The sequence below is a fragment of the Microtus pennsylvanicus genome, chromosome 6 (genome assembly GCF_037038515.1).
Source record: "Microtus pennsylvanicus isolate mMicPen1 chromosome 6, mMicPen1.hap1, whole genome shotgun sequence".
Taxonomy (NCBI): domain Eukaryota; kingdom Metazoa; phylum Chordata; class Mammalia; order Rodentia; family Cricetidae; genus Microtus; species Microtus pennsylvanicus.
The window spans coordinates 122,823,704-122,844,410 of NC_134584.1; the positions used below are offsets into that span (position 1 = coordinate 122,823,704).

Sequence of the window (20,707 nt, forward strand, 5' to 3'; positions counted from 1 at the left end):
CATTTCCTTCCCCACTCGGGTGTTTCCCCTCGTGGGTGGGTTTCCTGCGTGCCTGAGGGCTCTGAGCGGTGGGTGGATTTGGAACCTTGTGAGAGGTGCGCCGTCTTTCCGGGGTGCGGATTGTCCTGGTGGTGTCCTGCCTGGTCCGGGCTGGCCCTCGGCCCGCGGTCGCGAAGGCCAAAAGGGGCCGAAAGAGAAAAGGAAGACAAAAAGCCTACAGCACCCGGTATTCCCAGGCGGTCTCCCATCCAAGTACTAACCAGGCCCGACCCTGCTTAGCTTCCGAGATCAGACGAGATCGGGCGCGTTCAGGGTGGTATGGCCGTAGACGGAGGCGTGTGTCGCTGTCGTGCCCCAAGAGCCTGCTGCTGCTGCTGCTGCTGCTGCTGCTGCTGCTGCTGCTGCTGCTGCTGCTGCTGCTGCTGCTGCAACACTGGCCTGCCTGCGCTCCTGCACGCCAGCCCGCCCCCACGCCCCCACGCCCTCCGGAGTCCGAGTCCGGAAGGACGGACGGACGGGCGGGCGGGCGGGCGGACGGACGATCCCCTCCCCGCCCGCCAGACAGCCTGCCAGCTAGGCCGCCCTCTGCCCCGACCCGGAGCCGGGCTCCAGGGCCAGCAGCAGTCGCCAGGCAGCCCTACCTACCGACCTTGTCTCCCGTTCCTCATCGGGCACCCTCACCGCGCCCCAACCGTGCCCCTGGCAGGTTTGTTGGCCCGCAAGCTGGCTCCTCCCTTGCCCGCCCTCAGCCTCCTTCGGTGGGGAATCCACGGGTGTCGGCTTTGACAGGGCCTCAGGGCTTTCCAGGGCAGGGGTCGGCTTTGGACCCCGACTCTCCCTCCACCTGGGGACTGTTGCCAGGTAGCCAGCCAGCTCCTTGCCTCTGTCGTCCCGCGGGCCACTGGTGGAAGCATGGGGGTTGGGTCCGGGGAGATGGGCGGCGCCCGGCAAGGGGTGATGGTGGGGCTGGGGTGAGACTGGGGTGGGGTGGCATGGGGTGGCATGAGGAGTTCGCGGGGGAGGTGCCCAGATAGGCTCAGGCAAAGCGGTTGGATCGCTTGGGGCATCCTTCCAGACAGGGGTAGACACTGTCTTGCTGGTGCCCTACCTACGGAGGTGCCTCGACGGGTCTGGTAGTGGCTAGGCGCTAGTCTCTCATCATTGGGGAACTGTAGTTTCCTCCTAATGCTCCTCCTCCTCCACCTCTTCTTCTACCTGCCCTTCCCTCCTGCTCCTGCTCCTGCTCCTGCTCCTCTTCCTCGGCTCCCCAGAGTAACCCCCTCCTCCTGGAGAATCTAGAAAGCCTGGGATTGGGTTAGAGAGACTGTGTGCCTGTGCCCGCCTGTGCTTTCTCGCCGTTCTGAGAAACCTTGGTTCTCTCTTTGGAACTTGGAATGCCAGCTCCCAAGATTCCAGTTCTGCCCCATGTCCACCCCCACCCCCAGTCCCACCCCTATCCCCTATCGCCAGCCAGCGGGGCCATCCAGTCCCCCATTGAAGGTGCCTCGTCGTGAAGTGGGCCGCACGCCCGCCCTGCGCGTCGGGGAGAAGAGAGAAAGGCAGGCTGTCCAGCGTGGAAGATGCTCCTGGGCCGACCGGTGGGGCCGAGGGAACTTGGAACTTGGAACTTGGGTCTTGGCGCTCTCTGCTCCTGGACGGTGGGGGCGGGGGCAGGTCCCGGCCGCAACTCTCTTGGGCTATGTATCCTTATTTCCACCGGGCCACCCGGCATCCCCCACCATCAAGGAAGACTCAAGAAGGCAAGTCTGTTCCTTCTGCACCCACCTCTGGGGCTGAGCAGGACCTTCCTGAGCCTGGACTGTTATAAGGATGCTGTCGGCTGGCATCTGAAATCCACCGCACAGCTCAGCACAGCACAGACCTCTCTCTCTCGGCTTGGCTCTGGGTAGATAGATAGATAGATAGATAGATAGATAGATAGATAGATAGATAGATAGATAGGGAGTTCCACCGTAGGGCTTAGTGGAACAGCGCCTGAGCGTCCAGCTTCTTGACTCCATGCCCATCTTGGACCTCGGTGGTTGGCCTCCACCTCACAGATTCCATCCCTGAGCCCAGGCCTTGGCCTCTCAGGTTGGGTTCAGGAGGCAACCAACTGTTGATACCTGGCATCCCATCCCACCGGGGACAAGCCCACCAGCCGAGCGAGCCCTAGAGGGCACCAGTGCGTGGGCGCTTCCCCTCATGCACGCGCGCATGCCCGTAGGCACTCGGGCCTGCACACAAGCGTACTCACACGCTCGCGCATGCAGAAACACACTCAAGCACGCGTGTACGCAAGCACGCGATCGGAGCCTACAGACTGACACGCAAGCAGGTGGACACCCAGACGCACATCCACACAAGTACGCACGCACAGCACACACACACACACACAATCATGCAAAAATGCACACACTCCCGAGCAGGCAGAGACAAAAGCAGGCAAAACCCCAGACACACGTGCGCACTCACAAGCATGCACGCACAACACACACACAAACACAAAGGCGCCTATTGTGGCCTACACGAACACACGTGCACCCACATGGGGCTTCTCACACAAGCACACACATTGCACATTACACACAGGCAAGCAGGCACACAGGCACGCAGGTGGGCGCACACCCCATCCCCGGGAGTGGGTGGGTGGAGCCTGCTTGCTCTTAGACCGCATCCACCGGGTGCATTGCGTGGAGGGGGCGAGGCGATCTCTTCCTGAACACATACACAGTGTTGTGCTGTGCGGGGCTGCGATGCCAGGCGCACCTAGGCCCTTGGCCCTCGCCCTTCGCCCCTCGCCGCGGCTCCCAAGGGCATGCCGGTGGCCGTCCAGCTTCCACCCGTGACACCCACCCCGCGCAGCGAGTTAGTCTTAATTTCCTTCAGTGGTCCTGTCATTTCCTTCCCCACTCGGGTGTTTCCCCTCGTGGGTGGGTTTCCTGCGTGCCTGAGGGCTCTGAGCGGTGGGTGGATTTGGAACCTTGTGAGAGGTGCGCCGTCTTTCCGGGGTGCGGATTGTCCTGGTGGTGTCCTGCCTGGTCCGGGCTGGCCCTCGGCCCGCGGTCGCGAAGGCCAAAAGGGGCCGAAAGAGAAAAGGAAGACAAAAAGCCTACAGCACCCGGTATTCCCAGGCGGTCTCCCATCCAAGTACTAACCAGGCCCGACCCTGCTTAGCTTCCGAGATCAGACGAGATCGGGCGCGTTCAGGGTGGTATGGCCGTAGACGGAGGCGTGTGTCGCTGTCGTGCCCCAAGAGCCTGCTGCTGCTGCTGCTGCTGCTGCTGCTGCTGCTGCTGCTGCTGCTGCTGCTGCTGCTGCTGCTGCTGCAACACTGGCCTGCCTGCGCTCCTGCACGCCAGCCCGCCCCCACGCCCCCACGCCCTCCGGAGTCCGAGTCCGGAAGGACGGACGGACGGGCGGGCGGGCGGGCGGACGGACGATCCCCTCCCCGCCCGCCAGACAGCCTGCCAGCTAGGCCGCCCTCTGCCCCGACCCGGAGCCGGGCTCCAGGGCCAGCAGCAGTCGCCAGGCAGCCCTACCTACCGACCTTGTCTCCCGTTCCTCATCGGGCACCCTCACCGCGCCCCAACCGTGCCCCTGGCAGGTTTGTTGGCCCGCAAGCTGGCTCCTCCCTTGCCCGCCCTCAGCCTCCTTCGGTGGGGAATCCACGGGTGTCGGCTTTGACAGGGCCTCAGGGCTTTCCAGGGCAGGGGTCGGCTTTGGACCCCGACTCTCCCTCCACCTGGGGACTGTTGCCAGGTAGCCAGCCAGCTCCTTGCCTCTGTCGTCCCGCGGGCCACTGGTGGAAGCATGGGGGTTGGGTCCGGGGAGATGGGCGGCGCCCGGCAAGGGGTGATGGTGGGGCTGGGGTGAGACTGGGGTGGGGTGGCATGGGGTGGCATGAGGAGTTCGCGGGGGAGGTGCCCAGATAGGCTCAGGCAAAGCGGTTGGATCGCTTGGGGCATCCTTCCAGACAGGGGTAGACACTGTCTTGCTGGTGCCCTACCTACGGAGGTGCCTCGACGGGTCTGGTAGTGGCTAGGCGCTAGTCTCTCATCATTGGGGAACTGTAGTTTCCTCCTAATGCTCCTCCTCCTCCACCTCTTCTTCTACCTGCCCTTCCCTCCTGCTCCTGCTCCTGCTCCTGCTCCTCTTCCTCGGCTCCCCAGAGTAACCCCCTCCTCCTGGAGAATCTAGAAAGCCTGGGATTGGGTTAGAGAGACTGTGTGCCTGTGCCCGCCTGTGCTTTCTCGCCGTTCTGAGAAACCTTGGTTCTCTCTTTGGAACTTGGAATGCCAGCTCCCAAGATTCCAGTTCTGCCCCATGTCCACCCCCACCCCCAGTCCCACCCCTATCCCCTATCGCCAGCCAGCGGGGCCATCCAGTCCCCCATTGAAGGTGCCTCGTCGTGAAGTGGGCCGCACGCCCGCCCTGCGCGTCGGGGAGAAGAGAGAAAGGCAGGCTGTCCAGCGTGGAAGATGCTCCTGGGCCGACCGGTGGGGCCGAGGGAACTTGGAACTTGGAACTTGGGTCTTGGCGCTCTCTGCTCCTGGACGGTGGGGGCGGGGGCAGGTCCCGGCCGCAACTCTCTTGGGCTATGTATCCTTATTTCCACCGGGCCACCCGGCATCCCCCACCATCAAGGAAGACTCAAGAAGGCAAGTCTGTTCCTTCTGCACCCACCTCTGGGGCTGAGCAGGACCTTCCTGAGCCTGGACTGTTATAAGGATGCTGTCGGCTGGCATCTGAAATCCACCGCACAGCTCAGCACAGCACAGACCTCTCTCTCTCGGCTTGGCTCTGGGTAGATAGATAGATAGATAGATAGATAGATAGATAGATAGATAGGGAGTTCCACCGTAGGGCTTAGTGGAACAGCGCCTGAGCGTCCAGCTTCTTGACTCCATGCCCATCTTGGACCTCGGTGGTTGGCCTCCACCTCACAGATTCCATCCCTGAGCCCAGGCCTTGGCCTCTCAGGTTGGGTTCAGGAGGCAACCAACTGTTGATACCTGGCATCCCATCCCACCGGGGACAAGCCCACCAGCCGAGCGAGCCCTAGAGGGCACCAGTGCGTGGGCGCTTCCCCTCATGCACGCGCGCATGCCCGTAGGCACTCGGGCCTGCACACAAGCGTACTCACACGCTCGCGCATGCAGAAACACACTCAAGCACGCGTGTACGCAAGCACGCGATCGGAGCCTACAGACTGACACGCAAGCAGGTGGACACCCAGACGCACATCCACACAAGTACGCACGCACAGCACACACACACACACACAATCATGCAAAAATGCACACACTCCCGAGCAGGCAGAGACAAAAGCAGGCAAAACCCCAGACACACGTGCGCACTCACAAGCATGCACGCACAACACACACACAAACACAAAGGCGCCTATTGTGGCCTACACGAACACACGTGCACCCACATGGGGCTTCTCACACAAGCACACACATTGCACATTACACACAGGCAAGCAGGCACACAGGCACGCAGGTGGGCGCACACCCCATCCCCGGGAGTGGGTGGGTGGAGCCTGCTTGCTCTTAGACCGCATCCACCGGGTGCATTGCGTGGAGGGGGCGAGGCGATCTCTTCCTGAACACATACACAGTGTTGTGCTGTGCGGGGCTGCGATGCCAGGCGCACCTAGGCCCTTGGCCCTCGCCCTTCGCCCCTCGCCGCGGCTCCCAAGGGCATGCCGGTGGCCGTCCAGCTTCCACCCGTGACACCCACCCCGCGCAGCGAGTTAGTCTTAATTTCCTTCAGTGGTCCTGTCATTTCCTTCCCCACTCGGGTGTTTCCCCTCGTGGGTGGGTTTCCTGCGTGCCTGAGGGCTCTGAGCGGTGGGTGGATTTGGAACCTTGTGAGAGGTGCGCCGTCTTTCCGGGGTGCGGATTGTCCTGGTGGTGTCCTGCCTGGTCCGGGCTGGCCCTCGGCCCGCGGTCGCGAAGGCCAAAAGGGGCCGAAAGAGAAAAGGAAGACAAAAAGCCTACAGCACCCGGTATTCCCAGGCGGTCTCCCATCCAAGTACTAACCAGGCCCGACCCTGCTTAGCTTCCGAGATCAGACGAGATCGGGCGCGTTCAGGGTGGTATGGCCGTAGACGGAGGCGTGTGTCGCTGTCGTGCCCCAAGAGCCTGCTGCTGCTGCTGCTGCTGCTGCTGCTGCTGCTGCTGCTGCTGCTGCTGCTGCTGCTGCAACACTGGCCTGCCTGCGCTCCTGCACGCCAGCCCGCCCCCACGCCCCCACGCCCTCCGGAGTCCGAGTCCGGAAGGACGGACGGACGGGCGGGCGGGCGGGCGGACGGACGATCCCCTCCCCGCCCGCCAGACAGCCTGCCAGCTAGGCCGCCCTCTGCCCCGACCCGGAGCCGGGCTCCAGGGCCAGCAGCAGTCGCCAGGCAGCCCTACCTACCGACCTTGTCTCCCGTTCCTCATCGGGCACCCTCACCGCGCCCCAACCGTGCCCCTGGCAGGTTTGTTGGCCCGCAAGCTGGCTCCTCCCTTGCCCGCCCTCAGCCTCCTTCGGTGGGGAATCCACGGGTGTCGGCTTTGACAGGGCCTCAGGGCTTTCCAGGGCAGGGGTCGGCTTTGGACCCCGACTCTCCCTCCACCTGGGGACTGTTGCCAGGTAGCCAGCCAGCTCCTTGCCTCTGTCGTCCCGCGGGCCACTGGTGGAAGCATGGGGGTTGGATCCGGGGAGATGGGCGGCGCCCGGCAAGGGGTGATGGTGGGGCTGGGGTGAGACTGGGGTGGGGTGGCATGGGGTGGCATGAGGAGTTCGCGGGGGAGGTGCCCAGATAGGCTCAGGCAAAGCGGTTGGATCGCTTGGGGCATCCTTCCAGACAGGGGTAGACACTGTCTTGCTGGTGCCCTACCTACGGAGGTGCCTCGACGGGTCTGGTAGTGGCTAGGCGCTAGTCTCTCATCATTGGGGAACTGTAGTTTCCTCCTAATGCTCCTCCTCCTCCACCTCTTCTTCTACCTGCCCTTCCCTCCTGCTCCTGCTCCTGCTCCTGCTCCTCTTCCTCGGCTCCCCAGAGTAACCCCCTCCTCCTGGAGAATCTAGAAAGCCTGGGATTGGGTTAGAGAGACTGTGTGCCTGTGCCCGCCTGTGCTTTCTCGCCGTTCTGAGAAACCTTGGTTCTCTCTTTGGAACTTGGAATGCCAGCTCCCAAGATTCCAGTTCTGCCCCATGTCCACCCCCACCCCCAGTCCCACCCCTATCCCCTATCGCCAGCCAGCGGGGCCATCCAGTCCCCCATTGAAGGTGCCTCGTCGTGAAGTGGGCCGCACGCCCGCCCTGCGCGTCGGGGAGAAGAGAGAAAGGCAGGCTGTCCAGCGTGGAAGATGCTCCTGGGCCGACCGGTGGGGCCGAGGGAACTTGGAACTTGGAACTTGGGTCTTGGCGCTCTCTGCTCCTGGACGGTGGGGGCGGGGGCAGGTCCCGGCCGCAACTCTCTTGGGCTATGTATCCTTATTTCCACCGGGCCACCCGGCATCCCCCACCATCAAGGAAGACTCAAGAAGGCAAGTCTGTTCCTTCTGCACCCACCTCTGGGGCTGAGCAGGACCTTCCTGAGCCTGGACTGTTATAAGGATGCTGTCGGCTGGCATCTGAAATCCACCGCACAGCTCAGCACAGCACAGACCTCTCTCTCTCGGCTTGGCTCTGGGTAGATAGATAGATAGATAGATAGATAGATAGATAGATAGATAGATAGATAGATAGATAGGGAGTTCCACCGTAGGGCTTAGTGGAACAGCGCCTGAGCGTCCAGCTTCTTGACTCCATGCCCATCTTGGACCTCGGTGGTTGGCCTCCACCTCACAGATTCCATCCCTGAGCCCAGGCCTTGGCCTCTCAGGTTGGGTTCAGGAGGCAACCAACTGTTGATACCTGGCATCCCATCCCACCGGGGACAAGCCCACCAGCCGAGCGAGCCCTAGAGGGCACCAGTGCGTGGGCGCTTCCCCTCATGCACGCGCGCATGCCCGTAGGCACTCGGGCCTGCACACAAGCGTACTCACACGCTCGCGCATGCAGAAACACACTCAAGCACGCGTGTACGCAAGCACGCGATCGGAGCCTACAGACTGACACGCAAGCAGGTGGACACCCAGACGCACATCCACACAAGTACGCACGCACAGCACACACACACACACACAATCATGCAAAAATGCACACACTCCCGAGCAGGCAGAGACAAAAGCAGGCAAAACCCCAGACACACGTGCGCACTCACAAGCATGCACGCACAACACACACACAAACACAAAGGCGCCTATTGTGGCCTACACGAACACACGTGCACCCACATGGGGCTTCTCACACAAGCACGCACATTGCACATTACACACAGGCAAGCAGGCACACAGGCACGCAGGTGGGCGCACACCCCATCCCCGGGAGTGGGTGGGTGGAGCCTGCTTGCTCTTAGACCGCATCCACCGGGTGCATTGCGTGGAGGGGGCGAGGCGATCTCTTCCTGAACACATACACAGTGTTGTGCTGTGCGGGGCTGCGATGCCAGGCGCACCTAGGCCCTTGGCCCTCGCCCTTCGCCCCTCGCCGCGGCTCCCAAGGGCATGCCGGTGGCCGTCCAGCTTCCACCCGTGACACCCACCCCGCGCAGCGAGTTAGTCTTAATTTCCTTCAGTGGTCCTGTCATTTCCTTCCCCACTCGGGTGTTTCCCCTCGTGGGTGGGTTTCCTGCGTGCCTGAGGGCTCTGAGCGGTGGGTGGATTTGGAACCTTGTGAGAGGTGCGCCGTCTTTCCGGGGTGCGGATTGTCCTGGTGGTGTCCTGCCTGGTCCGGGCTGGCCCTCGGCCCGCGGTCGCGAAGGCCAAAAGGGGCCGAAAGAGAAAAGGAAGACAAAAAGCCTACAGCACCCGGTATTCCCAGGCGGTCTCCCATCCAAGTACTAACCAGGCCCGACCCTGCTTAGCTTCCGAGATCAGACGAGATCGGGCGCGTTCAGGGTGGTATGGCCGTAGACGGAGGCGTGTGTCGCTGTCGTGCCCCAAGAGCCTGCTGCTGCTGCTGCTGCTGCTGCTGCTGCTGCTGCTGCTGCTGCTGCTGCTGCTGCTGCTGCTGCAACACTGGCCTGCCTGCGCTCCTGCACGCCAGCCCGCCCCCACGCCCCCACGCCCTCCGGAGTCCGAGTCCGGAAGGACGGACGGACGGGCGGGCGGGCGGGCGGACGGACGATCCCCTCCCCGCCCGCCAGACAGCCTGCCAGCTAGGCCGCCCTCTGCCCCGACCCGGAGCCGGGCTCCAGGGCCAGCAGCAGTCGCCAGGCAGCCCTACCTACCGACCTTGTCTCCCGTTCCTCATCGGGCACCCTCACCGCGCCCCAACCGTGCCCCTGGCAGGTTTGTTGGCCCGCAAGCTGGCTCCTCCCTTGCCCGCCCTCAGCCTCCTTCGGTGGGGAATCCACGGGTGTCGGCTTTGACAGGGCCTCAGGGCTTTCCAGGGCAGGGGTCGGCTTTGGACCCCGACTCTCCCTCCACCTGGGGACTGTTGCCAGGTAGCCAGCCAGCTCCTTGCCTCTGTCGTCCCGCGGGCCACTGGTGGAAGCATGGGGGTTGGGTCCGGGGAGATGGGCGGCGCCCGGCAAGGGGTGATGGTGGGGCTGGGGTGAGACTGGGGTGGGGTGGCATGGGGTGGCATGAGGAGTTCGCGGGGGAGGTGCCCAGATAGGCTCAGGCAAAGCGGTTGGATCGCTTGGGGCATCCTTCCAGACAGGGGTAGACACTGTCTTGCTGGTGCCCTACCTACGGAGGTGCCTCGACGGGTCTGGTAGTGGCTAGGCGCTAGTCTCTCATCATTGGGGAACTGTAGTTTCCTCCTAATGCTCCTCCTCCTCCACCTCTTCTTCTACCTGCCCTTCCCTCCTGCTCCTGCTCCTGCTCCTGCTCCTCTTCCTCGGCTCCCCAGAGTAACCCCCTCCTCCTGGAGAATCTAGAAAGCCTGGGATTGGGTTAGAGAGACTGTGTGCCTGTGCCCGCCTGTGCTTTCTCGCCGTTCTGAGAAACCTTGGTTCTCTCTTTGGAACTTGGAATGCCAGCTCCCAAGATTCCAGTTCTGCCCCATGTCCACCCCCACCCCCAGTCCCACCCCTATCCCCTATCGCCAGCCAGCGGGGCCATCCAGTCCCCCATTGAAGGTGCCTCGTCGTGAAGTGGGCCGCACGCCCGCCCTGCGCGTCGGGGAGAAGAGAGAAAGGCAGGCTGTCCAGCGTGGAAGATGCTCCTGGGCCGACCGGTGGGGCCGAGGGAACTTGGAACTTGGAACTTGGGTCTTGGCGCTCTCTGCTCCTGGACGGTGGGGGCGGGGGCAGGTCCCGGCCGCAACTCTCTTGGGCTATGTATCCTTATTTCCACCGGGCCACCCGGCATCCCCCACCATCAAGGAAGACTCAAGAAGGCAAGTCTGTTCCTTCTGCACCCACCTCTGGGGCTGAGCAGGACCTTCCTGAGCCTGGACTGTTATAAGGATGCTGTCGGCTGGCATCTGAAATCCACCGCACAGCTCAGCACAGCACAGACCTCTCTCTCTCGGCTTGGCTCTGGGTAGATAGATAGATAGATAGATAGATAGATAGATAGATAGATAGATAGATAGGGAGTTCCACCGTAGGGCTTAGTGGAACAGCGCCTGAGCGTCCAGCTTCTTGACTCCATGCCCATCTTGGACCTCGGTGGTTGGCCTCCACCTCACAGATTCCATCCCTGAGCCCAGGCCTTGGCCTCTCAGGTTGGGTTCAGGAGGCAACCAACTGTTGATACCTGGCATCCCATCCCACCGGGGACAAGCCCACCAGCCGAGCGAGCCCTAGAGGGCACCAGTGCGTGGGCGCTTCCCCTCATGCACGCGCGCATGCCCGTAGGCACTCGGGCCTGCACACAAGCGTACTCACACGCTCGCGCATGCAGAAACACACTCAAGCACGCGTGTACGCAAGCACGCGATCGGAGCCTACAGACTGACACGCAAGCAGGTGGACACCCAGACGCACATCCACACAAGTACGCACGCACAGCACACACACACACACACAATCATGCAAAAATGCACACACTCCCGAGCAGGCAGAGACAAAAGCAGGCAAAACCCCAGACACACGTGCGCACTCACAAGCATGCACGCACAACACACACACAAACACAAAGGCGCCTATTGTGGCCTACACGAACACACGTGCACCCACATGGGGCTTCTCACACAAGCACACACATTGCACATTACACACAGGCAAGCAGGCACACAGGCACGCAGGTGGGCGCACACCCCATCCCCGGGAGTGGGTGGGTGGAGCCTGCTTGCTCTTAGACCGCATCCACCGGGTGCATTGCGTGGAGGGGGCGAGGCGATCTCTTCCTGAACACATACACAGTGTTGTGCTGTGCGGGGCTGCGATGCCAGGCGCACCTAGGCCCTTGGCCCTCGCCCTTCGCCCCTCGCCGCGGCTCCCAAGGGCATGCCGGTGGCCGTCCAGCTTCCACCCGTGACACCCACCCCGCGCAGCGAGTTAGTCTTAATTTCCTTCAGTGGTCCTGTCATTTCCTTCCCCACTCGGGTGTTTCCCCTCGTGGGTGGGTTTCCTGCGTGCCTGAGGGCTCTGAGCGGTGGGTGGATTTGGAACCTTGTGAGAGGTGCGCCGTCTTTCCGGGGTGCGGATTGTCCTGGTGGTGTCCTGCCTGGTCCGGGCTGGCCCTCGGCCCGCGGTCGCGAAGGCCAAAAGGGGCCGAAAGAGAAAAGGAAGACAAAAAGCCTACAGCACCCGGTATTCCCAGGCGGTCTCCCATCCAAGTACTAACCAGGCCCGACCCTGCTTAGCTTCCGAGATCAGACGAGATCGGGCGCGTTCAGGGTGGTATGGCCGTAGACGGAGGCGTGTGTCGCTGTCGTGCCCCAAGAGCCTGCTGCTGCTGCTGCTGCTGCTGCTGCTGCTGCTGCTGCTGCTGCTGCTGCTGCTGCTGCTGCTGCTGCAACACTGGCCTGCCTGCGCTCCTGCACGCCAGCCCGCCCCCACGCCCCCACGCCCTCCGGAGTCCGAGTCCGGAAGGACGGACGGACGGGCGGGCGGGCGGGCGGACGGACGATCCCCTCCCCGCCCGCCAGACAGCCTGCCAGCTAGGCCGCCCTCTGCCCCGACCCGGAGCCGGGCTCCAGGGCCAGCAGCAGTCGCCAGGCAGCCCTACCTACCGACCTTGTCTCCCGTTCCTCATCGGGCACCCTCACCGCGCCCCAACCGTGCCCCTGGCAGGTTTGTTGGCCCGCAAGCTGGCTCCTCCCTTGCCCGCCCTCAGCCTCCTTCGGTGGGGAATCCACGGGTGTCGGCTTTGACAGGGCCTCAGGGCTTTCCAGGGCAGGGGTCGGCTTTGGACCCCGACTCTCCCTCCACCTGGGGACTGTTGCCAGGTAGCCAGCCAGCTCCTTGCCTCTGTCGTCCCGCGGGCCACTGGTGGAAGCATGGGGGTTGGATCCGGGGAGATGGGCGGCGCCCGGCAAGGGGTGATGGTGGGGCTGGGGTGAGACTGGGGTGGGGTGGCATGGGGTGGCATGAGGAGTTCGCGGGGGAGGTGCCCAGATAGGCTCAGGCAAAGCGGTTGGATCGCTTGGGGCATCCTTCCAGACAGGGGTAGACACTGTCTTGCTGGTGCCCTACCTACGGAGGTGCCTCGACGGGTCTGGTAGTGGCTAGGCGCTAGTCTCTCATCATTGGGGAACTGTAGTTTCCTCCTAATGCTCCTCCTCCTCCACCTCTTCTTCTACCTGCCCTTCCCTCCTGCTCCTGCTCCTGCTCCTGCTCCTCTTCCTCGGCTCCCCAGAGTAACCCCCTCCTCCTGGAGAATCTAGAAAGCCTGGGATTGGGTTAGAGAGACTGTGTGCCTGTGCCCGCCTGTGCTTTCTCGCCGTTCTGAGAAACCTTGGTTCTCTCTTTGGAACTTGGAATGCCAGCTCCCAAGATTCCAGTTCTGCCCCATGTCCACCCCCACCCCCAGTCCCACCCCTATCCCCTATCGCCAGCCAGCGGGGCCATCCAGTCCCCCATTGAAGGTGCCTCGTCGTGAAGTGGGCCGCACGCCCGCCCTGCGCGTCGGGGAGAAGAGAGAAAGGCAGGCTGTCCAGCGTGGAAGATGCTCCTGGGCCGACCGGTGGGGCCGAGGGAACTTGGAACTTGGAACTTGGGTCTTGGCGCTCTCTGCTCCTGGACGGTGGGGGCGGGGGCAGGTCCCGGCCGCAACTCTCTTGGGCTATGTATCCTTATTTCCACCGGGCCACCCGGCATCCCCCACCATCAAGGAAGACTCAAGAAGGCAAGTCTGTTCCTTCTGCACCCACCTCTGGGGCTGAGCAGGACCTTCCTGAGCCTGGACTGTTATAAGGATGCTGTCGGCTGGCATCTGAAATCCACCGCACAGCTCAGCACAGCACAGACCTCTCTCTCTCGGCTTGGCTCTGGGTAGATAGATAGATAGATAGATAGATAGATAGATAGATAGATAGATAGATAGATAGGGAGTTCCACCGTAGGGCTTAGTGGAACAGCGCCTGAGCGTCCAGCTTCTTGACTCCATGCCCATCTTGGACCTCGGTGGTTGGCCTCCACCTCACAGATTCCATCCCTGAGCCCAGGCCTTGGCCTCTCAGGTTGGGTTCAGGAGGCAACCAACTGTTGATACCTGGCATCCCATCCCACCGGGGACAAGCCCACCAGCCGAGCGAGCCCTAGAGGGCACCAGTGCGTGGGCGCTTCCCCTCATGCACGCGCGCATGCCCGTAGGCACTCGGGCCTGCACACAAGCGTACTCACACGCTCGCGCATGCAGAAACACACTCAAGCACGCGTGTACGCAAGCACGCGATCGGAGCCTACAGACTGACACGCAAGCAGGTGGACACCCAGACGCACATCCACACAAGTACGCACGCACAGCACACACACACACACACAATCATGCAAAAATGCACACACTCCCGAGCAGGCAGAGACAAAAGCAGGCAAAACCCCAGACACACGTGCGCACTCACAAGCATGCACGCACAACACACACACAAACACAAAGGCGCCTATTGTGGCCTACACGAACACACGTGCACCCACATGGGGCTTCTCACACAAGCACGCACATTGCACATTACACACAGGCAAGCAGGCACACAGGCACGCAGGTGGGCGCACACCCCATCCCCGGGAGTGGGTGGGTGGAGCCTGCTTGCTCTTAGACCGCATCCACCGGGTGCATTGCGTGGAGGGGGCGAGGCGATCTCTTCCTGAACACATACACAGTGTTGTGCTGTGCGGGGCTGCGATGCCAGGCGCACCTAGGCCCTTGGCCCTCGCCCTTCGCCCCTCGCCGCGGCTCCCAAGGGCATGCCGGTGGCCGTCCAGCTTCCACCCGTGACACCCACCCCGCGCAGCGAGTTAGTCTTAATTTCCTTCAGTGGTCCTGTCATTTCCTTCCCCACTCGGGTGTTTCCCCTCGTGGGTGGGTTTCCTGCGTGCCTGAGGGCTCTGAGCGGTGGGTGGATTTGGAACCTTGTGAGAGGTGCGCCGTCTTTCCGGGGTGCGGATTGTCCTGGTGGTGTCCTGCCTGGTCCGGGCTGGCCCTCGGCCCGCGGTCGCGAAGGCCAAAAGGGGCCGAAAGAGAAAAGGAAGACAAAAAGCCTACAGCACCCGGTATTCCCAGGCGGTCTCCCATCCAAGTACTAACCAGGCCCGACCCTGCTTAGCTTCCGAGATCAGACGAGATCGGGCGCGTTCAGGGTGGTATGGCCGTAGACGGAGGCGTGTGTCGCTGTCGTGCCCCAAGAGCCTGCTGCTGCTGCTGCTGCTGCTGCTGCTGCTGCTGCTGCTGCTGCTGCTGCTGCTGCTGCTGCTGCTGCAACACTGGCCTGCCTGCGCTCCTGCACGCCAGCCCGCCCCCACGCCCCCACGCCCTCCGGAGTCCGAGTCCGGAAGGACGGACGGACGGGCGGGCGGGCGGGCGGACGGACGATCCCCTCCCCGCCCGCCAGACAGCCTGCCAGCTAGGCCGCCCTCTGCCCCGACCCGGAGCCGGGCTCCAGGGCCAGCAGCAGTCGCCAGGCAGCCCTACCTACCGACCTTGTCTCCCGTTCCTCATCGGGCACCCTCACCGCGCCCCAACCGTGCCCCTGGCAGGTTTGTTGGCCCGCAAGCTGGCTCCTCCCTTGCCCGCCCTCAGCCTCCTTCGGTGGGGAATCCACGGGTGTCGGCTTTGACAGGGCCTCAGGGCTTTCCAGGGCAGGGGTCGGCTTTGGACCCCGACTCTCCCTCCACCTGGGGACTGTTGCCAGGTAGCCAGCCAGCTCCTTGCCTCTGTCGTCCCGCGGGCCACTGGTGGAAGCATGGGGGTTGGGTCCGGGGAGATGGGCGGCGCCCGGCAAGGGGTGATGGTGGGGCTGGGGTGAGACTGGGGTGGGGTGGCATGGGGTGGCATGAGGAGTTCGCGGGGGAGGTGCCCAGATAGGCTCAGGCAAAGCGGTTGGATCGCTTGGGGCATCCTTCCAGACAGGGGTAGACACTGTCTTGCTGGTGCCCTACCTACGGAGGTGCCTCGACGGGTCTGGTAGTGGCTAGGCGCTAGTCTCTCATCATTGGGGAACTGTAGTTTCCTCCTAATGCTCCTCCTCCTCCACCTCTTCTTCTACCTGCCCTTCCCTCCTGCTCCTGCTCCTGCTCCTGCTCCTCTTCCTCGGCTCCCCAGAGTAACCCCCTCCTCCTGGAGAATCTAGAAAGCCTGGGATTGGGTTAGAGAGACTGTGTGCCTGTGCCCGCCTGTGCTTTCTCGCCGTTCTGAGAAACCTTGGTTCTCTCTTTGGAACTTGGAATGCCAGCTCCCAAGATTCCAGTTCTGCCCCATGTCCACCCCCACCCCCAGTCCCACCCCTATCCCCTATCGCCAGCCAGCGGGGCCATCCAGTCCCCCATTGAAGGTGCCTCGTCGTGAAGTGGGCCGCACGCCCGCCCTGCGCGTCGGGGAGAAGAGAGAAAGGCAGGCTGTCCAGCGTGGAAGATGCTCCTGGGCCGACCGGTGGGGCCGAGGGAACTTGGAACTTGGAACTTGGGTCTTGGCGCTCTCTGCTCCTGGACGGTGGGGGCGGGGGCAGGTCCCGGCCGCAACTCTCTTGGGCTATGTATCCTTATTTCCACCGGGCCACCCGGCATCCCCCACCATCAAGGAAGACTCAAGAAGGCAAGTCTGTTCCTTCTGCACCCACCTCTGGGGCTGAGCAGGACCTTCCTGAGCCTGGACTGTTATAAGGATGCTGTCGGCTGGCATCTGAAATCCACCGCACAGCTCAGCACAGCACAGACCTCTCTCTCTCGGCTTGGCTCTGGGTAGATAGATAGATAGATAGATAGATAGATAGATAGATAGATAGATAGATAGATAGATAGGGAGTTCCACCGTAGGGCTTAGTGGAACAGCGCCTGAGCGTCCAGCTTCTTGACTCCATGCCCATCTTGGACCTCGGTGGTTGGCCTCCACCTCACAGATTCCATCCCTGAGCCCAGGCCTTGGCCTCTCAGGTTGGGTTCAGGAGGCAACCAACTGTTGATACCTGGCATCCCATCCCACCGGGGACAAGCCCACCAGCCGAGCGAGCCCTAGAGGGCACCAGTGCGTGGGCGCTTCCCCTCATGCACGCGCGCATGCCCGTAGGCACTCGGGCCTGCACACAAGCGTACTCACACGCTCGCGCATGCAGAAACACACTCAAGCACGCGTGTACGCAAGCACGCGATCGGAGCCTACAGACTGACACGCAAGCAGGTGGACACCCAGACGCACATCCACACAAGTACGCACGCACAGCACACACACACACACACAATCATGCAAAAATGCACACACTCCCGAGCAGGCAGAGACAAAAGCAGGCAAAACCCCAGACACACGTGCGCACTCACAAGCATGCACGCACAACACACACACAAACACAAAGGCGCCTATTGTGGCCTACACGAACACACGTGCACCCACATGGGGCTTCTCACACAAGCACACACATTGCACATTACACACAGGCAAGCAGGCACACAGGCACGCAGGTGGGCGCACACCCCATCCCCGGGAGTGGGTGGGTGGAGCCTGCTTGCTCTTAGACCGCATCCACCGGGTGCATTGCGTGGAGGGGGCGAGGCGATCTCTTCCTGAACACATACACAGTGTTGTGCTGTGCGGGGCTGCGATGCCAGGCGCACCTAGGCCCTTGGCCCTCGCCCTTCGCCCCTCGCTGTGGCTCCCAAGGGCATGCCGGTGGCCGTCCAGCTTCCACCCGTGACACCCACCCCGCGCAGCGAGTTAGTCTTAATTTCCTTCAGTGGTCCTGTCATTTCCTTCCCCACTCGGGTGTTTCCCCTCGTGGGTGGGTTTCCTGCGTGCCTGAGGGCTCTGAGCGGTGGGTGGATTTGGAACCTTGTGAGAGGTGCGCCGTCTTTCCGGGGTGCGGATTGTCCTGGTGGTGTCCTGCCTGGTCCGGGCTGGCCCTCGGCCCGCGGTCGCGAAGGCCAAAAGGGGCCGAAAGAGAAAAGGAAGACAAAAAGCCTACAGCACCCGGTATTCCCAGGCGGTCTCCCATCCAAGTACTAACCAGGCCCGACCCTGCTTAGCTTCCGAGATCAGACGAGATCGGGCGCGTTCAGGGTGGTATGGCGGTAGACGGAGGTGCGTGTCGCTGTCGTGCCCCAAGAGCCTGCTGCTGCTGCTGCTGCTGCTGCTGCTGCTGCTGCTGCTGCTGCTGCTGCTGCTGCTGCTGCTGCTGCTGCAACACTGGCCTGCCTGCGCTCCTGCACGCCAGCCCGCCCCCACGCCCCCACGCCCTCCGGAGTCCGAGTCCGGAAGGACGGACGGACGGGCGGGCGGGCGGGCGGACGGACGATCCCCTCCCCGCCCGCCAGACAGCCTGCCAGCTAGGCCGCCCTCTGCCCCGACCCGGAGCCGGGCTCCAGGGCCAGCAGCAGTCGCCAGGCAGCCCTACCTACCGACCTTGTCTCCCGTTCCTCATCGGGCACCCTCACCGCGCCCCAACCGTGCCCCTGGCAGGTTTGTTGGCCCGCAAGCTGGCTCCTCCCTTGCCCGCCCTCAGCCTCCTTCGGTGGGGAATCCACGGGTGTCGGCTTTGACAGGGCCTCAGGGCTTTCCAGGGCAGGGGTCGGCTTTGGACCCCGACTCTCCCTCCACCTGGGGACTGTTGCCAGGTAGCCAGCCAGCTCCTTGCCTCTGTCGTCCCGCGGGCCACTGGTGGAAGCATGGGGGTTGGGTCCGGGGAGATGGGCGGCGCCCGGCAAGGGGTGATGGTGGGGCTGGGGTGAGACTGGGGTGGGGTGGCATGGGGTGGCATGAGGAGTTCGCGGGGGAGGTGCCCAGATAGGCTCAGGCAAAGCGGTTGGATCGCTTGGGGCATCCTTCCAGACAGGGGTAGACACTGTCTTGCTGGTGCCCTACCTACGGAGGTGCCTCGACGGGTCTGGTAGTGGCTAGGCGCTAGTCTCTCATCATTGGGGAACTGTAGTTTCCTCCTAATGCTCCTCCTCCTCCACCTCTTCTTCTACCTGCCCTTCCCTCCTGCTCCTGCTCCTGCTCCTGCTCCTCTTCCTCGGCTCCCCAGAGTAACCCCCTCCTCCTGGAGAATCTAGAAAGCCTGGGATTGGGTTAGAGAGACTGTGTGCCTGTGCCCGCCTGTGCTTTCTCGCCGTTCTGAGAAACCTTGGTTCTCTCTTTGGAACTTGGAATGCCAGCTCCCAAGATTCCAGTTCTGCCCCATGTCCACCCCCACCCCCAGTCCCACCCCTATCCCCTATCGCCAGCCAGCGGGGCCATCCAGTCCCCCATTGAAGGTGCCTCGTCGTGAAGTGGGCCGCACGCCCGCCCTGCGCGTCGGGGAGAAGAGAGAAAGGCAGGCTGTCCAGCGTGGAAGATGCTCCTGGGCCGACCGGTGGGGCCGAGGGAACTTGGAACTTGGAACTTGGGTCTTGGCGCTCTCTGCTCCTGGACGGTGGGGGCGGGGGCAGGTCCCGGCCGCAACTCTCTTGGGCTATGTATCCTTATTTCCACCGGGCCACCCGGCATCCCCCACCATCAAGGAAGACTCAAGAAGGCAAGTCTGTTCCTTCTGCACCCACCTCTGGGGCTGAGCAGGACCTTCCTGAGCCTGGACTGTTATAAGGATGCTGTCGGCTGGCATCTGAAATCCACCGCACAGCTCAGCACAGCACAGACCTCTCTCTCTCGGCTTGGCTCTGGGTAGATAGATAGATAGATAGATAGATAGATAGATAGATAGATAGATAGGGAGTTCCACCGTAGGGCTTAGTGGAACAGCGCCTGAGCGTCCAGCTTCTTGACTCCATGCCCATCTTGGACCTCGGTGGTTGGCCTCCACCTCACAGATTCCATCCCTGAGCCCAGGCCTTGGCCTCTCAGGTTGGGTTCAGGAGGCAACCAACTGTTGATACCTGGCATCCCATCCCACCGGGGACAAGCCCACCAGCCGAGCGAGCCCTAGAGGGCACCAGTGCGTGGGCGCTTCCCCTCATGCACGCGCGCATGCCCGTAGGCACTCGGGCCTGCACACAAGCGTACTCACACGCTCGCGCATGCAGAAACACACTCAAGCACGCGTGTACGCAAGCACGCGATCGGAGCCTACAGACTGACACGCAAGCAGGTGGACACCCAGACGCACATCCACACAAGTACGCACGCACAGCACACACACACACACACAATCATGCAAAAATGCACACACTCCCGAGCAGGCAGAGACAAAAGCAGGCAAAACCCCAGACACACGTGCGCACTCACAAGCATGCACGCACAACACACACACAAACACAAAGGCGCCTATTGTGGCCTACACGAACACACGTGCACCCACATGGGGCTTCTCACACAAGCACACACATTGCACATTACACACAGGCAAGCAGGCACACAGGCACGCAGGTGGGCGCACACCCCATCCCCGGGAGTGGGTGGGTGGAGCCTGCTTGCTCTTAGACCGCATCCACCGGGTGCATTGCGTGGAGGGGGCGAGGCGATCTCTTCCTGAACACATACACAGTGTTGTGCTGTGCGGGGCTGCGATGCCAGGCGCACCTAGGCCCTTGGCCCTCGCCCTTCGCCCCTCGCTGTGGCTCCCAAGGGCATGCCGGTGGCCGTCCAGCTTCCACCCGTGACACCCACCCCGCGCAGCGAGTTAGTCTTAATTTCCTTCAGTGGTCCTGTCATTTCCTTCCCCACTCGGGTGTTTCCCCTCGTGGGTGGGTTTCCTGCGTGCCTGAGGGCTCTGAGCGGTGGGTGGATTTGGAACCTTGTGAGAGGTGCGCCGTCTTTCCGGGGTGCGGATTGTCCTGGTGGTGTCCTGCCTGGTCCGGGCTGGCCCTCGGCCCGCGGTCGCGAAGGCCAAAAGGGGCCGAAAGAGAAAAGGAAGACAAAAAGCCTACAGCACCCGGTATTCCCAGGCGGTCTCCCATCCAAGTACTAACCAGGCCCGACCCTGCTTAGCTTCCGAGATCAGACGAGATCGGGCGCGTTCAGGGTGGTATGGCGGTAGACGGAGGTGCGTGTCGCTGTCGTGCCCCAAGAGCTTTCTGCCGCAACACTTGTTTGAGTTCCTGCATGCCAGCCCGCCCCCCCTCCCATGCAATTTTTTG

The 20,707-nt window shown here is 62.7% G+C and overlaps 8 non-coding genes across 8 annotated transcripts; all 8 read right to left on the bottom strand.

Annotated features, from left to right (window-relative positions):
• Positions 1-211: 211 nt before the first annotated feature.
• Positions 212-330, bottom strand: LOC142853142 (5S ribosomal RNA). The gene has a single exon (XR_012911081.1). It is a non-coding gene; the product is annotated as a 5S ribosomal RNA (ribosomal RNA).
• Positions 331-3,109: 2,779 nt separating this feature from the next.
• Positions 3,110-3,228, bottom strand: LOC142853143 (5S ribosomal RNA). Its single transcript, XR_012911082.1, has one exon. It is a non-coding gene; the product is annotated as a 5S ribosomal RNA (ribosomal RNA).
• A 2,770-nt stretch (positions 3,229-5,998) lies between these two features.
• On the bottom strand, positions 5,999-6,117 carry LOC142853144 (5S ribosomal RNA). Its single transcript, XR_012911083.1, has one exon. It is a non-coding gene; the product is annotated as a 5S ribosomal RNA (ribosomal RNA).
• A 2,777-nt stretch (positions 6,118-8,894) lies between these two features.
• Positions 8,895-9,013, bottom strand: LOC142853145 (5S ribosomal RNA). The gene has a single exon (XR_012911084.1). It is a non-coding gene; the product is annotated as a 5S ribosomal RNA (ribosomal RNA).
• A 2,775-nt stretch (positions 9,014-11,788) lies between these two features.
• Positions 11,789-11,907, bottom strand: LOC142853146 (5S ribosomal RNA). Its single transcript, XR_012911085.1, has one exon. It is a non-coding gene; the product is annotated as a 5S ribosomal RNA (ribosomal RNA).
• Positions 11,908-14,689: 2,782 nt separating this feature from the next.
• On the bottom strand, positions 14,690-14,808 carry LOC142853147 (5S ribosomal RNA). The gene has a single exon (XR_012911086.1). It is a non-coding gene; the product is annotated as a 5S ribosomal RNA (ribosomal RNA).
• A 2,786-nt stretch (positions 14,809-17,594) lies between these two features.
• Positions 17,595-17,713, bottom strand: LOC142853157 (5S ribosomal RNA). Its single transcript, XR_012911096.1, has one exon. It is a non-coding gene; the product is annotated as a 5S ribosomal RNA (ribosomal RNA).
• A 2,777-nt stretch (positions 17,714-20,490) lies between these two features.
• LOC142853158 (5S ribosomal RNA) lies at positions 20,491-20,609 on the bottom strand. Its single transcript, XR_012911097.1, has one exon. It is a non-coding gene; the product is annotated as a 5S ribosomal RNA (ribosomal RNA).
• Between the last annotated feature and the right edge of the window lie 98 nt (positions 20,610-20,707).